Source organism: Hyla sarda, chromosome 11, assembly GCF_029499605.1.
Source record: "Hyla sarda isolate aHylSar1 chromosome 11, aHylSar1.hap1, whole genome shotgun sequence".
NCBI classification, from domain to species: domain Eukaryota; kingdom Metazoa; phylum Chordata; class Amphibia; order Anura; family Hylidae; genus Hyla; species Hyla sarda.
Window position 1 is genome coordinate 39719641 of NC_079199.1, and position 24484 is coordinate 39744124.

The 24484-nt window shown below is 42.9% G+C and overlaps 1 long non-coding RNA gene across 2 annotated transcripts in view; it reads left to right on the forward strand.

The window, feature by feature from the left end:
- LOC130295640 (uncharacterized) overlaps window positions 1–19071 on the forward strand; it is a 41894-nt gene extending 22823 nt beyond the window's left edge. Inside the window, exons 1-3 of one of the 2 annotated variants that reach the window (XR_008848943.1) lie at window positions 15429–15499; window positions 15647–15845; window positions 18740–19071. This is a non-coding gene — a long non-coding RNA (uncharacterized LOC130295640). Of the gene's footprint in view, window positions 1–15428; window positions 15500–15646; window positions 15846–18739 lie in introns of those variants that run through there. The other variant, XR_008848942.1, reaches the window with a different exon arrangement.
- Window positions 19072–24484: the final 5413 nt, after the last annotated feature.

Below are 24484 nucleotides of genomic sequence, written 5' to 3' on the forward strand. Positions count from 1 at the left end.
AAAAAATTTATAAAAAGTAAAACCTAAACAAAAGTGGTACTGATAAAAACTACAGATCATGGCGCAAAAAATCACCCCTCATATCGCCCAAAATACGGAAAAATGAGAAAGTTATAGTTGGTCAAAATAGGTCAATTTCAAACACACTAATTTTGTTAAAATGGTTTAAGATTTTTTACAATTATAGAAAAGCATATAACATGGGGATCATTTTAATCGTATTGACCCACAGAATAAAGAAAACATGTAATTTTTACCGGAAAGTGTACAGCGTGACAACAAAACCTTCCAAAATTTGCTAAATTGCGGTTTTCTTTTCAATTTTCCCACATAAATAATATTTGTTTGGTTGCGCCGTACATTTTATGGTAAAATAAGTGATGTAATTAAAAAGTACAATTGGTGACGCAAAAAACAAGCCCTCATATGGGTCTGTGGATGGAAATATAAGAGAGTTATGATTTTTAGAAGGCGAGGAGGAAAAAAATAAAATGAAAAAATTAAAATTGGTCTGGTCGTTAAGGCCAAAATGGGCCTGGTCCTAAAGGGTTTAAGGGGAAAAGAATAAAAAACACAAAAAGGCTTTGGATCTACTCTTTAAAGTCTCGCAGAGTGAAGGGGTCCCCATTGTAGGTGGGAAGAACGGGGTTGCCCAGGAAGACTGGTGTGGCTACAGGAACTCCTAAGCTGTTGCACTGAACTGGAGGTGGAGAGGGCAGAAACCTTCGGGTTTCCATAGCAGGTGGTGATCCAACCGCTGGGGTTGTAGAAGATCCCTCGTCCGGTGGTCCTGGAGAACTGGGCGCTGACATCTTGTAGGCTTGATTGAGTGTGCTGGCCCTTTAAGAAATTTGGGGTGCGCTGGTCCTGTATGAGATCTTGTGATGTGCTGCAGCGACTTGGGTGACCTGTATCTGGGGTCCCCTGAAGTATGCTGCGCTCACCGGTACTCCCTGCTGACCTCTGCAGAGTCTGTGCAGCGGTGATCTGGTGTAATGATGCGGGTGCAGCTGCCGGAGCCTTTAGTCTGGCTGCACCTGGGGAACTTACTGCTGGGTCCGGCTGAGAAATCCTTCCCCGCTGCAACACAGGGGAGACTTTTTGTTCCTTCCGGACGGCTAAGGAGGCGTGACTGCAGAGTACCAGCAGGGCGGAGCTGCGACCGCTCGCGCGCACGGGAAGACCCAGGGCTAACTTTTAACCCTTGCAGGTACCTCGGTAACAGCAATGCAGTGCTCTTCACCTCCTCCCTCACTTTTTTTTAGCGGCTGGCAAAGCACAATTTCACTTACAATGTCCCGTACACTTGTGGGCTCAATTTCTGTCACAGCTTATGACAGCTCCAGACAATTCTGTAATTACAATTCGGAATAGGGGGAGGACTAGTGGCTTTTGTGGCTACGGTGTACACCTGTATCTTGTTGTGGGCGTATCTATTATTGGACGCCAAAATAGAATGTGGTGACCCACAGGTGTTATGGCGGGACCACGGGGTGTAGCGGTGTATGTAGCAGGGCCAGATGGTATTAACCCCTGGGGCAAGATGTGGTTAACCCCTAGTGTTCGTGACGCCAGGATGTGGTTGTATGGTGTAGGGTACCGCTGACAACCAGGTAGTAAGAGCAGGAACTAAGAGAGAATGTGGAGACTACAGTCCCTTATATATCAGGGGACTGGACTAAAGCCCATTGGTAGCTGGTTGCCTGTGATTACCTGTGCCCCTGGAACTCTGGGTATCAGGTGATCACATGACCTTAGGAAGGTCCTATACAGTGTAAACGGCCTAACAACCTTCATATTTTACTTACATTCACTGTACAATACATGTACATATTTCATGTACATATAACATGCAAGCCCAGTTAGGTAGTATATATTATTCTGTAAAAGTTAGTATTATTGAACACCCTAAGGAAATTTGTTAGTGCTTGGACCGCCATTACTAAAAAGGAACCACAGAGATTTGAAGAGTAAACTGGTACGGTACTTTTAGAGAGTTCTGATTGCAGAACTCAAAGGGTTAAATGGCTGAGACCAAGGATTTCCCAGATCCCGATCCTTGCAAGCCTTGTCTTGGCTTTTACACAGACACGTTGTACTATGTGGATGGCAGAAGTGACTGTCGGATAAATTAGGCTCCTGGGGCATTATTACAATGATTATGATCATTACAGGCCTAGTGGGATTAACATTCCCTCAAGGGAGGGGATTGCTATTTTCAGACAACAATCAATTTTCTGTACATACATTCCAATTGCAGGATGCTGCAGATTTCACATATGAACATTTTCCAACCCCACTAGCAAGCCAAGAACTAGAAATGTTACCGATTTCTAATCTATAGCATCATGACAGCAAAATGCTCACATTGCATATGCTAATATTGCTTTCATTGGTTATCTCTACTCATTCTTTTGTTCATGACCATGTGTAAAACTAGGACTAGAATGTGCTGGATTAATAAAAAGTAATAAATTAATAGACTGTGTGCTGCAGTTATTCACTTTGTATATTATACACTGGTGGAGCTTGGTGTGACCACTTGGCACCCCTTTTTTTGGAGTGCTGCATCTACTTTTCTCTTTTCTGTACAGATAGATATGCAGTAAAATCCAATGATTTCCCCACTGGCCGGCATTAACCCTTTACATGCTGTGATTACGTTTATTTCGGCACCTTAAAGGGGTACTCACCCCCTAGACATCTTATCCCCTATCCAAAGGATAGGGGATAAGATGTCTGATTGCGGAGGTCCCGCCGCTGGGGATCCCCGCAATATAGCATGAGGCACCCACCTGTTTCTGCCCGGAAGCGCTGGAGGGTCTGGGTCCCGACCGCGGGTCACGGCCCCTCCCATAGACTTGCATTGAGGGGGCGGGCGTGACGTCACATGGGGGCGGAGTCGTCACGATTTTCCGTTCCCATGGTCGGGACCCAGACCCTCCAGCGCTTCCGGAGCAGAAACAGGTGGTTGCCGCATGCTATATTGCGGGGGTCCCCAGCGGCGGGACCCCCGCGATCAGACATCTAATCCCCTATCCTTTGGATAGGGGATAAGATGTCTAGGGATGGAGTACCCCTTTAAGTGGTTAAAGATTGTGTTGCTGGTCCTTTAGTGAGGTGCATTGGAATCTCTGTGGTGCGTTTGTGGGGTTCCGACGGCAGGAGGGTTCTTACCTGTCTCTGTGCAAGGTAAAGAAACAGAGCACCAATTATACTGATCAATGCTGTGCTATAACTATGGGGACTAAAAAGAAATGTAAAAAAATGCCCCTTCCCTATAAAAAGTATGAATCACTCCCCTTTTCCCACGTTTCAAATAAGATACTAATACAAAAATAAACATAAACATATATCACCACGTGTGGAAATGTCGGAACTGTTAAAATACAACGTTAATGAAAACGTTTAGTCATTGGCGTAAATGTAAAAAATACCAAAGCCCATTGCTAATATTTGGTCACTTCATAAAAAAAAAAAAATAATAATAATAATAATAATAATAAAAAAGCGCTAAAAAAACATTAAAACAAAAGTACCTATGAAAATGACAGATTACAGAGCAAAAAAAATGAGTCCTTATAAAGCCCTGTATACTGAAAAACAAAAGAGTTATGAGGATTAGAAGGGGACAATTTTAAGCACACTAATTTTCTTACAAAAAGTTAAAATTTAAAAAAATAACTAAAATAAATCAAAACCTGTATACATTGAGTATCCATGTAATTGTATTGACCAACAGAATAATATGTAATTTAACCATTAAGATAGGCCATTGATGTATATTGGTGGGACCCCCATTTAATTGAAATCAAACTTGGAGTTTCAGCACAAGTTAAAACTCATCAACATGTGATGAACATAAACTAAAAAACAGATAAAAAGCAAACTAAAATATTGAATTGTAATGAAATTTTAAGTAAGGAACTTGAAAATAATATTCCAAAACAAGACTCATGCAAACAAACGTTTACTTTATTAATACAAGAGCAGATGTTCTAGACAGGAAGGAATTTTGCTGCAATTACTTGTTGTGCCCTGTTTTCATTTATCCAGATTATGTATTTGTGCTGTGTTTTTGATAGTGATAGCGTTCTGTCTTTTCAGCAGACGAGCTTAACATGCACGTGTTATTTGGTTGTAAGCAAATGTTTCCCTGTGCCTGAGTATGTTTAGGATTTATGATTTGCTACAGAACTGTATGGAATCCAACCTTGGCAAATACTTTGGTTGCTCATTAGATATGAAATACAAACTCCGTCATCCAAATATAGGCAGTGCTCTGCAAAAATTAGAGAGGAGCCTCCCCTGGAGGTCATCTTTAGTTCTCGCCATGTCTTAATCCGAGGAGTCACCCTATCAGAACAGCCCCGATTCATGCTAAATCAGCTCCCCCAACGATGATTTTGACAGCAGGAGTCAAAGCAAGCTGTAATGCTGTAGGGAAAATGTTGCAACACATAGCTCCCACTGATATCAATGGATGAACATGGTAGCACTAAGTCCTATAAAATTATTGTTTGCACTGTGTATCAGTGTTCACAAACCTGTGGCTTTCCAGACAATGCATACCTACAACTTTCATCATGCTCCGACAGCTTTTGGGAGTTGTTAGCCACTTCATCAACTTAATCTGGCGCTATTGGAAAAATAAAGGGGGCTATACCCCAATTTTTTTTCTTGGCAAGTCTTACAACAGACACTCAAGCAACAATAGTGGCTGCAGAAATATCAAAACTGGGCCCCTGTATCTGAGGGGCCACACATTACAATATCAATCTGAAAATTGAACAAAAAGAGAAGAGCACCTTCCTAGTGCAGCTCAATGACAAGGATGGCCAAATCTCAAATACATGAACCATAGCCTTGCTGTGGTGTGCCAGCATAGGCACAACACTATTAAAGGTACTGGAAAAAAGGAATGCCTGGTGATGATCACTGCAGCTGGATACTGAGAAGGTCTTCATGGAAACTTCACCAAGGGGCAAAAGAGAGCAGTAGTACACAGGATGGAGGGCAGCGTTGCTCCCAGAATGGTATGAATAATGGTAACCAACAACGAAGTGACCGATAGTATAATCCAAAACATTTATTTGAAGAAATAAAATAAAAACAATAGCAAAGCTTTTCTTCTCTGAACATGAGATCTTTACCAAGCATGATGAAGGAGCCTGGTGAAGAGTTCAGTGCTAAGACACCAAAACCTGTCAATGTCTTTATTTGGTTTACTTAAATATAGTTTTGCATAATACTCCCCTATCAGTCACTTCATTGTGGGTGACCATTATTCATACCACTGCTGGGAGTACCGAAGCACCTCTATTAGAGGAGATTCCATAGATGAGGTCCAGATTTAAAGGATACAATTTTTTTTTACTGTGTAATAAGGTCTAATTATCTGTGCAGAAAGTCAATGGGAAATGTATGCCATTTAATACATATACAGTGGCATACATCACAGCCTTCTGTTAGAGGAATGTATATCAGAGAAAATGGGTAAAAGCCACATAAGGGTTGTGTAGCCCTAGCCTTACATGGGGACTATTTATATGAATCAGTGCCCACATTATACAAGAAAAGCTCAAATCACAAACTTATTAAAGGGGTACTCTGGTGAAAAACAAATGATTTCAAATCAACTGGTGCCAGAAAGTTAAACAGATTTGTAAATTACTTCTATTTAAAAATCATAATCCTTCCAGTACTTAGCTGCTGTATACTACAGTGGAAGTTGTGTAGTTGTTTCCAGTCTGACCACAGTGTTCCCTGCTGCCACCTCTGTCTTCGTCAGGAACTGTCCAGAGTAGAAGCAAATCCCCATAACAAACCCCTCCTGCCCTGGACAGATCCTGACATGGACAGGGGTGGCAGCAGAGAGCACTGTGGTCACACTGGAGACAACTACACAACACATCTTAAAGGGGAGGCCCCAAGCAGAGGGCCTCTCTGTAAAAATATACCCAAATAAGTCATATGAACAGGAGTCGTCTAAAGAATTCTTGTAGAGTTTAACTATGAAATGAATGAAATAGAGGAGTTTCCTTTTAAGTGACTTCACTCCGGCCAATACTCCCAGCCCAAAGAACAATATGGCAGTCACAGTCTTTGGCCCTTTTTTGCATTATAATTGGGAAAATTAAAACAGTTGCCAGAACACAATAAAGTTAACAACAAACAAGTGGCCGGTGAAAGGATTCCACGTCACCCAAGTGTGGCAGCAGCTTAGGAGAAGAAATGGATAAACATGCTGAGTTAATCAGGAGTAAACATCTAGTTAGCTTTTTAAGCCATTGTGTTGCGGTCACAGCGTGAGAAGCACAAACCAGCGCCTGCCAGCTCTGCGCTGTGGTCTGTTCCTTCTTTTTATATTCTGGAAGTCTGACAGGTGAACGTCCTGGAGGTGCCACGCTGTGCCTGGGCAGGTCAAAGACATTGTTAAAAAGGCACAACTGCAGTTAAAGTACTAGTTATACGCAAATCTAAAGCCCTTCCTGATGCACAATACAAATGTACAGCTTAGACATGGCTGTCAGGAAATGTATCCCCCCCCCCCTCCCCCCTCCAGGCAGACCAGGTCCCCTATGATTATATATGTCAGATGGAATAGCTTCTGATCTTCAATTTGAATGTGTTATTGGATAGAGGTATTGTGACTGGAAGATCAGGGTCACAGCCATTTGTGGGTCTGAACATAACCCCATTTTGTTTCCTTAGTTGGGATGCAGCATGATCAATGCAGAGTGACACAAAATTCTTTGTTTGTGCGACCTTGTAACCCTATTCTAAGGCTAGGTTCACACTACGGAATTTCTGCCTGCAATTCCGCTTTGAGATTGCAGATAGAAATTCTGCTTCCTAAAATGTACATGCGACTCAATGGGTTTTCGATCCACCAATTCACACTTTGTAATTTTTGAAGCAGAATTTGTGAGCGGAAAATTCTCTTTCAAATTTCCACCTGAATGGTGGTGCTCTTTCTTCAGGCGGATCTACTCGCAGAAGACATTGTCGTCTATTGGGGATGGCAATGTCTGTGCCATCCTGATTCAATCGGCGGTGGCTGCACTTGGAATCTCTAGACGGAATTTTTCCATCTGGAGATTCTTAGTGTGAACCCAGCCTAAGGGCCTATTCACATGGCAGAATTTCCACTTGTGGAATTCCACCTCATATTAATGCCCATAGACTTCTATGGGATTCTGCATTCCCATTCACACTTCTGAATTTCCGCTAGAGGCAATTCAGGAGTGTGAACGGCAGTGCGGAATCCCATAGAAGTCTTTAGGCTTTAATTTGAGGCAGAATTCCGTAAGCGGTAATTCTGCCGTGTGAATAGACCCTCAGACCTAGATCTGGTTGGGAACAGAAAGACGCTGGTATGGAGAAGGAGACCATTGATGTCCATGGATGAACGGGGAACGCACCTGTGTAAAACAGGATGCAATATATAGAACCTGCATTTTGCACAACGCCCACAGGGAAGCATTCTGCAAACTGGGGCTTCACATGAATATTTATTTGTATTTGGGAATGTTCCAGAATGTGATTCCATAAGGAATGCTCTTTATGTTAGGTTACCTGCTCTATTAAATCCATGGCGGACGTAGGACGTATGGTTCCACTTCACAAAGAATCACTAACACAAAGAATGCCTATGTTGCTGTAGCATACCTGCTCGGAGAGTACACAGTATGTGATCAGCAGTTGTAGAGGATACATGAAAACAGATGCAGCTTGTGCGATAGTGTGAGAACTTCCAGCAGACATGAAATACCCTGACAAGTGCCAGACATATGGCGAGCAGGTGGAGCGCACACGGCTCTGAAAGCACACTTCAGCTGAATTTCATTTACGTTTCTGTTTTTCCATGGAAGAATAAATAATCCTTTAATCAACTATCTGTAACTGTCTTCCTGTCAAGCTGCTCAAGAACCCCACGAATGCTTCCTACACCATGATAGGGATGAGCACTGTCCACCACGCCTGGAAAATCTCTTAGTCCGTAGTGCAGAGTAATCATCAGTGATATAGTTTTGACCCTGGTGCCAGGTTTCGGAGGTGTGACGTCCATGGTACCACTGGTGCGTGAGTTCCAACAGCTAGGAAGTCACATGCAGGGGGCCAAGAGCCACATATAGCTTAGAGTCACTGGTTATATAATACTACTTGAGTGTATGGTCTAGTTTCAATAAAATGCAAAACAATGTACTGCAATTGAATTCTACCCACAATACCTAATTTCAGGTAAGGTTTGAAAAATCAAGTCAAGATCTACAATATCTGTATTATAGAAAATGTATTATAGAAATGTAGTGCCAATCCCTCCCGTCTTCAACTGAGCCATCACTCATTGCCATGACGACACCCGGCCCAATCAGGCGATTACTTAGATTACTAGCCAATGGTATACTGCTTTGGAGTCCACGCCTTCCAGAGGTGGGCTATAAATACCTCAGTTCTCTGCATGCTGCCTGTGAAAGAGATATTATTCGTAGCACTAGATGCTTATCTGTGCTTATTATCATGTTCTCTTGCAGCATTTTAGTAGGGTAGGGACTGGCACTATGGTTGGGGTCATCCTGTTAAGGAGATGCACACCCCCAAAAGGCAGGCACAGAGGTGTGGGAGAGCTCAAGGCTGCACTTATCCCTGCACGATGGGACAAAGCTTTTGTAAGAAATCCAAGGCAGACCATGCCGCCGATTTGCAAGTTGAAGGGAATTTGTTAGTTTATTTTGAGCTGCAGATACCTTGACATAGACCATAGTAGGGGTGTAATTTAGGCCTTGTGAATGTATGTGGCATCCAGCACACTTTGTCATTCAGTCTCTATGCTGCAGATCTAAAAATAATGCATGATTGTTTATTTGACCCAGATCCACACCAGATGGCAATGGGGCAACAGAATGGGATTCAAAAGTTCTAGCTTACAGTATCCAGCGTTCCCATCAGGAATGGTGCTGGATGACAGTAGGGTCATGCAAGCTCTACAGTATACCTTATCTTAGATATACATGCTATTCACGGCTGTTTCTATCACTGGGCCAGGGGTACTGATCATATTCTTGGGGGAAAGGGAAACACATGGGAAGAGATTTATCAAAACCTGTCCAGAGGAAAAGTTGCCCATAGCAACCAATCAGATCGCTTCTTTTATTTTACAGAGGCCTTTTTCAGAAATGAAAGAAGTGATCTGATTGGTTGCTATGGGCAACTGGGCAACTTTTCCTCTGGACAGGTTTTGATAAATCTCCCCCATGGAGTACAAAATTGCTTTTGGCTGTATGCATGTCCATACATGCTTATAGTTAAAGGGAAACTGACAGATGGATGAACCTCACTAACCTAAATATACAGGTGGTTATTGTGGGCCGTCCTGAGTAAAACAATGTATTTGTCAGGATACGGACTGGTATGCAGGGAGGACACAGGTGGTGGATCCTCTGTGTCAGTGAGGTGATGGCGTGGGCCGAACCAGGGGAACGGAATCTAAGAGGTTACTGGTTTTCACCAGAGCCCGCCGCAAAGCAGGATGGACTTGCTGCGGCAGGTAACCCCCAGGTCGTTCCACCCGATAGCGACTCAACCTCACTGACTGCTGAGTCAGGCGCGGTACACAAGGATTAGGCAAAGGCAAGGTCAGACATAGCAGAAGGTCGGGACAGGAGGCAACGGTTCGTAGTCTAGGGCAACGTCAAGGGTCTGGATACACAGGCAATGGACACACGGGAATGCTTTCACTGGCACAAGGCAACAAGATCCGGCAGGGACAGGAAGGGGAAGTGGACATATATGATGTAGGGAGTGCTTGGAACTAATTGGGCAAGGCATCAATCAATGGTGCACTGGTCCTTTAAATCTGAGAGACCCGGCGCGCGCGAGCCCTAGAGAGCGGGGCCGCGCGCGCCGGGACTGAGTAGGAGGACGGGGCAGGGGAGAAACATGGGGCGCAATCCGAGAGCGGGCACGTCCCGTGCCTCGGATCGCGTCCCCTCCGGTGACATGGGAGCAGTGCTCGCGGTCAGCGGTGCTGACCAGAGCGCTGCATGCAGAGGAACGCCGTGAGCGCTCCAGGGAGTGACAGTATTCCTTATCCTAATCCAGTCAGCCGTTCCCGAGATATAGTGCGATATTGTAATATGCAAATGAACTCTTAACTGCATTAGGAGCGGGTTCAAACACGATCTGCACCTCGGACATCTTCCACTTGGATCCATTCAAAGCGCCCCACTCATCAAGAAGATAAAGGAAATGGGGCGGCACGTACAGGACCCAGGGGACAGTGTCAGAGGTGCAGATACTGTTCAAACCCGCACCTGGTGCAGTTAAGAGTTCATTTGCATATTGCAATATTGCATTATATCTTTGGAACCACTGAACAGATTCTTATTCCCCTTCAGACAATGCAACTACAACTCCCACTGCAGGCTATCACCGCTTCAATCCTTATAAATTAGCAATCCTGCCATCTATGTACCCCTCCTGATAAAGTTTATGTATACCGTATTTTTCGCCCTATAGGACGCTCCGGCATATAAGACGCACCCAATTTTAAATGAGGAAAATCTAGAATACAATGTAAAGTATAGGTCACAGTGATCTTCAACCAGCGGACCTCCAGATGTTGCAAAACTACAACACCCAGCATGCCCGGACAGCCGTTGGCTGTCCGGGCATGGCAGGAGTTGTAGTTTTGCAACATCTGGGAGGTCCGCAGGTTGAAGACCACTGGTATAGGAGCCAATGCTCACGTTTTCCCCACCGCTCCAGACCCGTCACCGCTGCCCTGGATGTCGCCCTCCATCGCTGTTGCTGTGTCCCCGAACATCTCTGCTGCCCGGTATCCTCGCTCTTCGTCGCCGCCATCACGTAGCTACGCACGCCGGTCCTATTGGATGACGGGGCGGCGTGCGCGACAACGTGAAGACGACGAAGGAGAGCGCCGGCCATGCAGGGGATCCCGGCACGGAGCAGACACCGAGGAGGCAGGTAAGGTCCCTCCCGGTGCAGCTGGGTTAGTGTCACTTTCCCGCGATCAGTGATGTCCTGTATTAGCCGCGGGTCCCGGCCGTTGATGGCCGCAGGGACCGCCGCGATAGGTGTGTATTCGCCGTATAAGACGCACCAACTGTTCCCCCCCAGTTTTGGGGAAGAAAAAGTGCGTCTTATACGGCAAAAAATATGGTAGTTCATTCTTAGTTTGTCGTACTACATGCGTGAATTTAAATGAGTTGTAATAGCATCTACTGTATAGTCAGATATACATATTGTACGTATAAAATCTTTACATGTGGGAATATGTTCCCGGAGATCACATACCATTAGTAGTCCATAGTGTCCCTTGCACATAATGGCCGCATGTCACTCACTCTGCTGCTTGATAAATGGACTGCAGTGAAGTTTGACTGGGAATACAATGTTACACTCACTGCCTTTGTTTCCTGACATTATGATGGATGGTTGTCACTGGCCACAGACTAGACACGTTAGTACTTCAATTAGGATGAGTCCGGGAGAGTTATGGAGAAATCACCAAGTCCCTGTTGTATTCCCAGCTACTGTATATCCATTACTACACTCCCGAGCCCTTGTGAGAAGGAAAACGTTCCTGTCTATCACATTAGTTACTAGAGAAAGACCAGGAGAACCCCAGAGAAAAAAAAGACACATCCTGCAGCCACTAGTGGGGTGTAAATGACAGGGGATATCATGTCCTTAAAGGGGTACTCTGCTAGAAAACATTTTTATAAATCAACTGGTGCCAGAAAGTTTGTAAATTACTTCTATTTAAAAAATCTTAACCCTTTCAGCTGCTGTATGCGCCACAGGAAGTTCTTTTCTTTTTGAATTTCTTTTCTGTCTGACCACAGTGCTCTCTGCTGACACCTCTGTCCATGTCAAGAACTGTCCAGAGCAGGATAGATTTGCTATGGGTATTTGTTTCTGAAAGGGTTAACCGCAAGGCTTTGACTTTCACCTGGGTACTGGGGTTAACTGGTAGTAGAAGTAGATGCGTGGTTGCTGGAATAGGCCTCAGGCCTTCTTCAGAATCACCTTACAGACAGACTCCACATTTCTACCAACTGTACCTCAGCAACAACACTCTGCAGAACTGAACTCTGACCTCACTATATATGGGAGCAATTTAGAGAGATCCCATTGGCCGGATAAGTCACATGGTTGACCTTTACATACTCCCCTAACAACAAGGTTCATGACAACAGGTTTCTTAAAGTAACAAGTGCATAGAAAACACCAATACATTAACCATTATAGAACATTTCATTATACTGTGCAGTCCTGAGGAGAGTGGACCCAAGACGGACATTGAAGAAGCATCTGCCACACAGGATGGGCAGGAGTACAGAAGAACATGTGATTCTGTACTGGGTCACCACATTGGCGTTAACATATAACTAGTGTGAATTCAAATAAACATCTACATTAAAGTCTTCATATTAACTTGCCAGTACTCATGGTAGATTTCTATCAGGATGTCCCAATGACAATCCAGAACCTTTGGAGCACGGAGCAGGAAGAGTTGTCACGGGGACACTACTTGAAAAATTGTGGAAGTTTTTATGTTCAGGAATTGAATTACTTTAATTTGGAGCTTCAGAGCTGACAGTATTTGTTACAGTCTTATCCATAGAGGTCACAGCCTATTTTCACTATTCAACCAAATAGTCCTTAGAATCACACTAGGAAAAAGCCAAACCCAGTCTTATTGGTCCCAGCAGAACCTTTTCCTTTATGCACAAATGCAAGTCTAACACAGAAGTATCCACGCGAGAACCCCGTCCATTATCCAGAAAGGAAGTTCCAGTAAATATCAGATCTATTCATCATTGAAACCTTCATCTCTCTCGCTCCTTTGGCTTTGTGTCTTGGCTGCCTTAAAGCAGGATGGAAAATGACAGTAATAATCTTCAATCAATAGATACATCTTGATATTTTCTGTTTGCAGCAAACATCCCTTTCTGGTACTAGATAGCTGACTTGATATATGGCAGGAATGACCCTAAGTATTGCGGGGGAGCTGGTGATGTATGGTTAGGGAGACGAATGGATGGGATGGATATTATGGCAGGATACTTTCTATATATTCCAGGCACATTTGCATGATATATGGGTAATAGAGGAGAAATCGCATTCCACAAAGTTTACAATCATGAATAATAAGCACCTCTTTACTTGCCATTTGAATGCTTAACCATCTGAGCATTTTATGAGATGAATATGTTAAGGCTGCTGTGAGCATTTTGCTGGAGACTTTCTGCCAAGTGAAATCACCAGTTATTGATCTTGTGCGGAGGAAACCTTCCGTTTTTCTGAAAGACTGTCATTACTCTGCAGATTTTTTACAGTACTCCGATTAGATAGATTTCCCCCCACACCTCATAAGTACGTGGGATTTTTGTTATAAAGGGAAACACTGCTGTTAACATTTTAGAGGATTAGGGTATCCTCCCATAATGGCTTGCAGCGATATGTTAATGATAATATTATGAGGGGGGGGGGGGGGGGGAATTTATTTTTTTACACTTTTTGAAAGATAAAAACCTCAGTCTGTCAATGTTCCACCGTCACAGAGAGGCTCTTAAAGTGTACCTGACGTTAACAAAAACTTTTGCTATAATGTAGATAATACTATATGTATATTTGTAATATACATTGGTTAAAAAATTTGTATATTTTTGTGTAAAAAAAAAGCTGGCCAAGCAGCTATTGCCTGCAGAGTTCTGTGCAGGCTCCTGGCTTGTCAAGCATCCTGCTGTGTGAGCCGAGAGCATGTCACAGAGCCTCGGTGCACAGAGCCCTGCTTGTCTTCAGTGTACAGAGCCCTCGGTGTCCTCAGTGCACAGAGCCCTGCTTGTCCTCAGATTAATGAACCCTGCTTGTCCTCAGTGTACAGAGCCCTGCTTGTCCTCAGTGTACAGAGCCCTGCTTGTCCTCAGTGCACAGAGCCCTGCTTGTCCTCAGTGCACAGAGCCCTGCTTGTCCTCAGTGCACAGAGCCCTGCTTGTCCTCAGTGCACAGAGCCCTGCTTGTCCTCAGTGCACAGAGCCCTGCTTGTCCTCAGTGCACAGAGCCCTGCTTGTCCTCAGTGTACAGAGCCCTGCTTGTCCTCAGTGTACAGAGCCCTGCTTGTCCTCAGTGTACAGAGCCCTGCTTGTCCTCAGTGCACAGAGCCCTGCTTGTCCTCAGTGTACAGAGCCCTGCTTGTCCTCACTGCATAAAGCCCTGCTTGTCCTCAGTGTACAGAGCCCTGCTTGTCCTCAGTGTACAGAGCCCTGCTTGTGCTCAGTGTACAGAGCCCTGCTTGTCCTCAGTGTACAGAGCCTTGCTTGTCCTCAGTGTACAGAGCCCTGCTTGTCTGCAGTGTACAGAGCCCTGTTTTCATTTTCACGTCCAAAGTACAATGCAAAGTCATCAAACACCTGTGGGGTGTTAAGGCTCACTGTACCCCTTGTTATGTTCCTTGAGGGGTGTAGTTTCCAATATAGTGTGCCAAGCTGGGTGTTTTTCGCTGTTCTGGTACCATGGGGGCTTTCTAAATGAGATATGACCCCCAAAAACCATTTCAGTAAAATTCGCTTTCCAAAACCCCATTGTTGCTCCTTCTCTTCTGAGCCCTCTAGTGCACCCACAAAGCACTTTATATCCAAATATGAGGTATTTCCTTACTCGAGAGAAATTGGGTTACAAATTTTGGGGGGCTTTTTTCTCCTTTTAAGCCTTGTAAAAATAAAAAATATGGGTCTACAAGAACGTTAGTGTAAAAAATGAAGACTTTGAATTTTTGCCTTCACTTTGCTGCTATTCCTGTGAAACACCTAAAGGGTAAACAAACTTTCTGAATGTCATTTTGAATACGCTGAGTAGTTTTCATAATGTTTAGGGGTTTGCATTGACACGGCAAAGATCAGTGTTATCGGCGGACAATTGCTCAAGCCTGGATTTCAGGCTTGGAGCAATCAATCGCTGTTCGGACGCGACAGAGACAGGTAAGGGGATGTCCGCTCGTGTTGTAGCTGATCGGGCAATCGCGATTTCACTGTGATGGTCCCTATCAGCCCGACTGAGCTGCCGGGAAGCTTTCACTTTTATTTTAGACGTGGCGATCAACTTTGAACGCCTTGTCTAAAGGGTTAATAGCATGCGGCATAACGATCGGTGCCGCACGCTATTAGCCCAGGGTCCCAGATTTCATTAGCCACCGGGACCAACCCGGTACGAGTCTCCTGTTAAACTAATTCTTTAGGTTATTATGGATGGGTGAATACCCAATGGGGAGAGTTATCAAAACCTGTGCAGAGGAAAAGTTGCCTAGTTGCCCATAGAGATGGGCAACTAGGCTTCTTTTATTTTTCAGAGGCCTTGTTAAAAATGAAAAAAGCGATCTGATTGGTTGCTATGGGCAACTGGGCAACTTTGCCTCTGCACAGGTTTTGATAAATCTCCCCCATTATGAATAGATATTGTATTGTTATGTAATGTAAGTCCTTTTTTTTTTATACTAAATCCCTTTTCATGTATTAAAAAAATAATACTTTTTTCTGTATACCAGTAAGGAATTACTATTTTTTTAACTTTATTTCATACTTATAATATATTAACATACACCTGTATCTCTATAACACAGGCAGCTGCTAGGGCTACATTCACTATGCCATAGAAGCAGGCACAGCAAACAGACAGCACTGGGACTAACTGGGAAACCCAGTAAGCAGTTTGGAGCAAGAATCCCCTATGGCAACAGCCCTGGAGCCACAAAACGTTACTATGGCTACACCAAAATATATTGCTGCAGTCAAAAAAAACTGTGGACGGTTATAAAGCAGGTAAACAAGTTGCTTGACCAAAACACACGTTATTATTCCACTCCCCTCCCATAGCTCTGTATACTGCTGTCAGCAGTACTGATGGCTCAAAACCGACTTCCTTTGATTATGGAGGGAACCTTTCTCCATGGAAATGCTGTCCAATAAACTGGCAGCCTGTTATAGAACAGGAGAAGCTTAGCGGATTGGTATATAGTTTTGTGGAAAAATATTTAACATAACTTGTAATTTATTCACCTAAACCCCTGCTTAATTTGTGACTAGGAGTCCAGTGGGCGGTGACTGACATCTATCTTTAAATGCACATAAAGTGAAGGCTACGAATCATACGGTAGGATCACCCACTGGCCTCCAGATCCCAGATTATGTGGGGATTTAACCCCTTAAGGACGCAGGGTTTTTCCGTTTTTGCATTTTCATTTTTTCCTCATCACCTTCTAAAAATCATAACGCTTTAAAATTCCATATGATGGCTTATTTCTTGCGCCACCAATTCTACTTTGCAGTGACATTAGTCATTTCACCCAAAAATCCACGGCGAAACGGAAAAAAAATTCATTGTGCTACAAAATTGAAGAAAAAATGTCATTTTGTGACTTTTGGGGGCTTCCGTTTCTACGCCGTTCATTTTTCGGTAAAAATAACACCATTATCTTTATTCTGTAGGTCCATATGGTTAAAATGATACCCTACTTATATAGGTTTGATTTTGTCCTACTTCTGAAAAAAGTCATAACTACATGCAGGATTTTATATAGAAATTTATATGTTAAAAATTCTCATCTTCTAACCCCTATAACTTTTTTATTTTTCTGCGTATGGGCCAGTAGGAGGGCCAATTTTTTGCGCCGTGTTCTGAAGTTTTTATCGGTACCATTTTTGTATTGATTGGACTTTTTGATAACTTTTTAATCATTTTTTCATGATGTAAAAAGTGACCAAAAATACACTATTTTGGACTTTGGAATTTTTTTGCGCACACGCCATTGACCGTTCGATTTAATTAACGATATATTTTTATAGTTCGGACATTTCCGCACACGGCGATACCACATATGTTTATTTTTATTTACAGTTTTTTTTTTTTTATGGGAAAAGGGGGGTGATTCAAACTTTTATTAGGGAAGGGGTTAAATGACCTTTGTTAACTTTTTTTTTTCACTTATTTTTTTCAGTGTTATAGCTCCCATAGGGACCTATAACACTTCACACACTGATCTCCTATGCTGATCCCTGCAAAGCCAAAGCTTTGCATGGATCAGCGAGATAGGGGCTTGATTGCTCAAGCCTGTAGCTCAGGCTTTGAGCAATCAATCGACGATCGGACGCCGCCGAGTCAGGTAAGGAGACCTCCGCCTTCGTCCCAGCTGATCGGAACATCGCAATTTTATCACGATGTCCCGATCAGCCCGACTGAGCTGCCGGGAAGCATTTACTTTCGTTTTCAGACGCGGAGGTCAACTTTGATCACCACATCTGAAGGGTTAACAGCGCACGGCACAACGATCGATGCTGCGCACTGTTATCCCAGAGTCCCGGCTATGATTAGCAGCCGGGACCGACCCGGTGTGATGCGGGGTCACGGCGTGACCCCGTTTTAAAACACCGGGACCGGGCGTAGGGCGTACAGGTACGTCCTTAAGGAGTTAAGTTAATAAAATACAAGTTATACTGAATCTTTTACTATAAATATATCAATCCACTAAGCTCTTCCTGCTCTATAACATGTTGCTGGCAGATCAGATTTTATATTATACATGACAGGTTCCCTTTAACCCTTTAGATCGCCGCTGTCAAAGCTGACAGCGGCGTCTAAAGGTGCCTTTATCCCGTCCCTGGTGGTCCAGTGCAGACATAGCCGCAGGGCTTACCTCTTCTTCCATGCCGGCTGCTGCGCTGTGAATGATAAAGCCTGGCAGGACCAGGCTTTATCAATCGAGCGCAGAGCACACAGATCAATGGGGTTCTATGGAACCCCATTGATCTGTATGAGGAATCAAATGATTCCTCCTAAAAGTCCCCTAAGGGGACTGAAAGTATAAAGAAAAAAAGTTCAAAAAAGGTTCAAAAACACACACATTAGCCCCTTACTTATTAAAAGTTTAAATCACCCCCCTTTTCCCAAATTCCATATAAAAATATATAAACATAATAAAAATAAACATGTGGAATAGCCGCGTGTGTAAATGTCTGAACTATAAAAATATATTGTTATTTAAACCGCATGGTCAATGGCATACGCGTAAAAAAATGAATAAAAAGCGATCAAAAAGTCTGATCAAAACAAAAATGGTACCGACAAAAACTTCAGATCACGGAGCAAAATATGAGCCCTCATACCGTCCTATATGCGAAAAAATCAAAAAGTTATAAGCATCAGAAGAGGACAATTTTAAATGTATTAATTTTCATGCATGTAGTTATGATTTTTTCCAGAAGCACGACAAAATCAAACCTATATAAGTAGGGTATCAATTTAATCGTATGGACCTACAGAATAAAGATAAGGTGTTATTTTTACCAAAAAATTTACTGTGTAGAAACAGAAGCCCCCAAAATTTACAAGATGGCGTTTTTTCTTCAATTTTGTCGTATAATGATATTTTTTTTCCGCTTTCGCCATAGATTTTTGGGTAAAATGACTGATGTCATTACAAAATAGAATTGGTGTAGCAAAAAAAAAGCCCTCATATGGTTTTTTAGGTGCAAAATTGAAAGAGTTATGATTTTTAAAAGGTAAGGAGGAAAAAACGAAAGTGCAAAAACAGAAAAACGCTTGGTCCTTAAGGGGTTAAAAATATTGTTCAGACAAGTATTCTAAAACTGTTGTTGACTACCATAAAAACAAACCGCCCACTTACATAATTCATAATGTATCTCTTGTTCTCATTCAGCGCACCCTCGGGCATCTTGAAGTTAGAAGGCATACTTTATGGAATGTCTGAATAAACGATTCCGCATCCTATAAGGAGAATGTGACTGTCACAAGGCAAGAGGTCAAGAGCAGTTTTCTACATGAATTGAGCTTATGCTACTGGCAAAATGACAGAAAACTGATCAAGATTATTCTAATGTCACATTCCTGCTTGCGCCAATGGCTTATAAAGTGTAAACAGAGCTGATCTCACTGATGACAGATACTCAATAATGAATTAGAATGTTATCTAGATCCAAGCATTGACTTTCTGTATATCCGGTTATGTAAAATGTTATGAAGAATAAACAAGATATTTCTCTATTAAATACTTCCTCAATATTAATTTGTTTTTACAAAAAAATGTGCTTATCACTTGTATGAACAACACCTATTATGGTCCAGCAGCATAGGGACTGTTGGCGTATGCTATATGATGCCCAGCCGAGTCATTTTTGGGACAGACGGGTTGGTAAGAAAACACTGTATAACAGTGATACCTTTTTATATCAGGTTGTCAGGCTGTGTGTATCCGTAGCCTGTCTTATATTAATCAACTCAAAGTTTAATTGGAATTGAGCGGAGGTAAAAAAAGAAACAAGGAGTATTGGGAGGACCATGGTAGACCATATTCTTAAAGAGTACCTGTCACCAAATAAAACTTGTAATATAGTGTTCCTTGTGTAATTAGCAGACACTTTTCCATTCACTTGCTTTTAAAATTATCAACATAAATATGTTTAAAATGTAATAGAAAAAACGGCCACTAGGTGGCTCTGTTCTGTTCCCTGCCACAATTAATACAGTGAGTTTGGTCTCCTTCCGGCCTGGCAGGAGACCAAACTCAGGAAGTGCTTCTCTGCCCTGAGCTTGATTTACAGCTGCACAGAGCCTCACTGAAAGCTGCAAAGAGCCTCACTGAAATCTGCACAGAGCATCACTGAAAGCTGCACAGACTGAAACATGCATAGAGCCTCACTGAATCACATATAGAGCCCCACTGAAAGCTGCACAAAGCCTGAGGTCTTCTATTCATCACTGCACTGCAACGATGTGAGGGCGGAAGTGGTCCCCCAGCAGACTTCAGTGATGTCATGCATGCTGGGAAATGCCCACTTTCTCCTGCTGGAAGATTGCACTATGTGAGCAAGAATAGAGGTAAAATTCAGAGCTTTTTAAAGCTCTGACATTTGTTTTAAGGGAGGAGTGTTAGGAATAGTTAGGGAACACAGCCTGAGTTAGTTTAGAAAATTTTATATGGTGACAGGTACTTTCTAAGGATCAATTTTAGTGGGACCTGATATGCAGCATACTGGCAAGTTAGAAATGTCTTTTTTTCCAAAGAATACATATAAGCCACTCATAATGGGAGCTACAGTGCCTTCATATACAACACTATAAGACTGCCCCCCATTAGACAGCAGTAACATCAAAATACTTCTCAACAGTGCCAGTATGTAAAACACGGATAGCTACAGTTGCCACCCGAAAAGCAACATCTAGAAGAGCCGTTGGCTGTCCGGGCATGCTGGGAGTTGTAGTTTTGCAACAGCTGGAGTCACCCTGGTTGGGAAACAATGGTTTATGTAGAGGACAGGAGCTTCTTCAGGGTCCTATACAGTACACAAAATGTCCCAAATGGAGCCGCCCTTACTTGGTGTCGAAAGGAGCAGCTAACCCTGGCACAGGTAAGGAGTAGTACAGAACTTGTAGTTCCTCCTTGTACTGTAGGGGGCGCTATCAGACAGCCAGTCAGTGCATGCACGTCAGTAATGGAGGGGTTTTACCAGTAAAATGCCCATTCTGATTGGTCAGTTCCTAGAGTTATGAAATGTCTCACAGATCTGGACTGTCCGTAGCATTGTATGTTGAGTCTGGTTTCAAGTTACAATGGTCCAGAAAAAAACATTGTATGTTGAAACTATTGTATATTGAGGCCATTGTAAGTTGAGGGATCACTGTAATAACAAGGTAAACCACAACTGCTTAGCAGTTAAAGGAGAACTACGGGATTGAACATTTTATCCCCTATCCTAAGGATAGGGGATACGTTTCAGATTGCGGGGGGGGGGTCCGACCGCTGGGGCCCCCCCCACAATCTCCTGTATGGGGCCCCGGCTCTCTGCATAGAGAGCGCGTGTTGACCACCACACGAGGCGGTGGCTGACACGCGCCCTCCATTTACTGCTATGGGAGAGCCGAAGCGCTGCCTTCGGCAATTTCCGGCTCTCCCATAGCAGTGTATGGAGGGGGCGTGTCGGCCGCTGCTTCGTGCGGTGGTCAACACGCCCTCTCTAACCTCTCGTACCGGAGATCGTGGGGGGCCCCAGCGGTTGGACCCCCCGCGATCTGAAACTTATCCCCTATCCTTAAGATAGGGGATACATTTTTCAATCCTGTAGTTCTCCTTTAACCATTAACTTTATCAACAATATTTAAATAACTTGAAGTCAGGCACTTAGTATGCCAGACGTCAGTGTGCCCAACGTGCAAGTAGCCATCAGTCTCCGCCATCCTCTGCTGATGATCTCTCCTGCCAGCTGTGACTTCAAAGAAAGACAAAAGATACATAAACAAAAGCAAAAAGGGTGCAACAAATACTCAGCACACAATACAAAAATGCAAACAAGATGCCAAAAGCGTCCCACAAAACTCAGTCAAACTTGTAAAATTCTCTTTTTTTTTTGTATAATTTTTTTAAATATTATATAGACAGATAAATAAAATACGCAATAAATACAATACATACAACAAAATATGGAGGGAGGGCAAGATTCCCCAGGGATACTGGTAAGGCAAAAAGAGGGAGAGGGGGGAACTAACCAAACTTTTATACCCAGAGGTAGGGGACTACAAGTACCACCCACCCCTTACACTTTTGGTTAATCTCTCCAGTTGGCCCAGCCTCTTTGCTTAACCCCTGACTGACCCACCAGTCCAGGCAGTCAGTTACCTATCCCTATGCGGGCAGGTAACTCACATAGTGTTAATAAAATGTTGTGTGCCTCCAGCTGCCACTCACGGCCAGTAGGCTTATTGCCACTTTTCTTACAAGCCATGAGTTTTTTGCCTTTACGTTAGTACAGTCTTCTACACATTCACCACAGTCAAGCTGTGAAGACCCCTCTGAGTAAAGATAACCTTAATGGAAACCCCTAAAGTGCTTCTAATTTTGTAAGAGACTTACTACCTTTTTTCTTCTCTACTCTGTCTCTAGGGGGAGGGGTAGATTGGTCACAGGTGCGTAAAGGGGTTATCCAGGGAAAAAAAAAAACTTTTTTATATATATCAACTGGCTCCAAAAAGTTAAACAGATTTGTAAATTACTTCTATTAAAAAATCTTAATCCTTTCAGTACTTATGAGCTGCTGAAGTTGTGTTGTTCTTTTCTGTCTAAGTGCTCTCTTATGACACCTGTCTCAGGAACTGTCCAGAGTAGAAGCAAATCCCCATAGCAAACCTCTTCTACTCTGTGCAGTTCCCGAGACAAGCAGAGATGTCAGCAGAGACGAGCACTGTTGCCAGACAGAAAAGAACAACTTAACTTCAGCAGCTGATAATTATTGGAAGGATTAAGATTTTTTTAATAGAAGTAATTTACAAATCTGTTTAACTTTCTAGAGCCAGTTCATAAAAAATAAAAAAAAGTTTTCCACCGGAGTACCCCCTTTAACCTCTTAAGCACTCAGGGCATACCTGTACGCCCTGAGCCCCGTCCTGGTGTGAAAAACGGGATCACACCGTGACCCCGCAACACACCGGGTCAGTCCTGGCTGCTAATCATAGCCGGGACCCTGGGCTAACAGCGTGCGGCATCGATCGTTGTGCCGCGCGCTGTTAACCCTTCAGACAAGGCGATCAAAGTTGACCGCCGCGTCTGAAAACTAAAGTAAACGCTTCCCGCCAGCTCAGTCGGGCGGATTGGGACATCGCGATAAAATCGCGATGTTCCGATCAGCTGGGACGCAGGCAGAGGTCTCCTTACCTGTCTCCGCAGCGTCCGATCATCAATTGATTGCTCCAAGCCTGAGCTACAGGCTTGAGCAATAGAGCCCCTATCTGACTGATCCGTGCAAAGCTATGGCTTTGCAGGGATCAGCATAAGAGATCAGTGTGTGCAGTGTTATAGGTCCCTATGGCAGCTATAACACTGCAAAAAAAAAGTGAAAAAAAAGTTACCAAAGGTAATTTAACCCCTTCCCTAATAAAAGTTTGAATCACACCCCCCTTTTCCCATTAAAAAAAACTGTGTAAATAAAAATAAACATATGTGGTATCGCCGCGTGTGAAAATGTCCGAACTATAAAAATATATTGTTAAGTAAATCGCACGGTCAATGGCGTGCGCACAAAAAAATTCAAAAGTCCAAAATAGTGTATTTTTGGTCACTTTTTATTTCATGAAAAAATGAATAAAAAGCGATCAAAAAGTCCGATCAATCCAAAAATGGTACTGATAAAAACTTCAGAACACGGTGCAAAAAATGAGTCCTCATACCGGCCCGTACGCGGAAAAAAAAAAGTTATAGGGGTCAGAAGATGAGAATTTTTAACATATAAATTTTCCTGCATGTAGTTCTGATTTTTTTTTCCAAAGTACGACAATATTCAACCTATATAAGTAGGGTATGATTTTAACCGTATGGACCTACAGAATAAAGATAAGGTGTTATTTATACCGAAAAATGCACTGCGTAGAAACAGAAGCCCCCAAAAGTTACAAAATGACATTTTTTCTTCAATTTTGTCGCACAATGATTGTGATTTTTGTTTCCATTTCGCCATGGATTTTTTGGTAAAATGACTAATGTCACTGCAAAGTAGAATTGGTGGCGCAAAAAATAAGCCATAATATGGATTTTTAGGTGCAAAATTTAAAGCGTTATGATTTTTAGAAGGTGATGAGGAAAAAATGAAAATGCAAAAACGGAAAAATGCTGAGTCCTTAAGGGGTTAAGTAATGTAATAGTCAGACCCCTATTTTTAATATTCAGGGACTCTATAGTGACAGGGACTGTTCCCCAGGACTGGCGCATAGCAAATGTTAGTTTAACCTTGTTGTATGTAAATTGTTTGAGGGTTTTCTAAGAGATGCTATTTTGGAGTATCTTGATAATAATAAATGTATGACTCCATATCAGCATGGCTTTATGAGGGATCGGTCCTGTCAAACTAACCTGATCAGCTTCTATGAGGAGGTGAGCTCCAGACTGGACCAGGGGTTGGGGAATCACTGGATGTCGTATATCTGAATTTTTCCAAAGCATTTGATACGGGGCCACATAAAAGATTGGTGCATAAAATTAGAAGGATTGAGCTGGGGGAGAATGTGTGTAAGTGGGTAAGTAACTGGCTCAGTGATAGGAAACAGAGGGTGGTTATTAATGGTACTTATTATGATTGGGTGACTGTTACTAGTGGGGACCACAGAGGTCAATCTTGGGTCCTTTTCTATTTAATATATTCATTAATGACCTTGTAGAGGGTTTGAATAGTAAAGTAGCAATCTTTGCAGATGATACTAAACACAGTAAACACAATAGAGGACAGTGCACTGTTACAAATGGATCTGGATAAGTTGGAGTTTTGGGCTGGAAAGTGGCAGATGAGGTTCAACAATGATAAATGTAAGGTAATACACATGGGGAAGAAAAATTCGGGCTGGGATTATGTATTAAATGGGAGAACACTTGGGACGATTGATAGGGAAAAGGACTTAGGAGTCT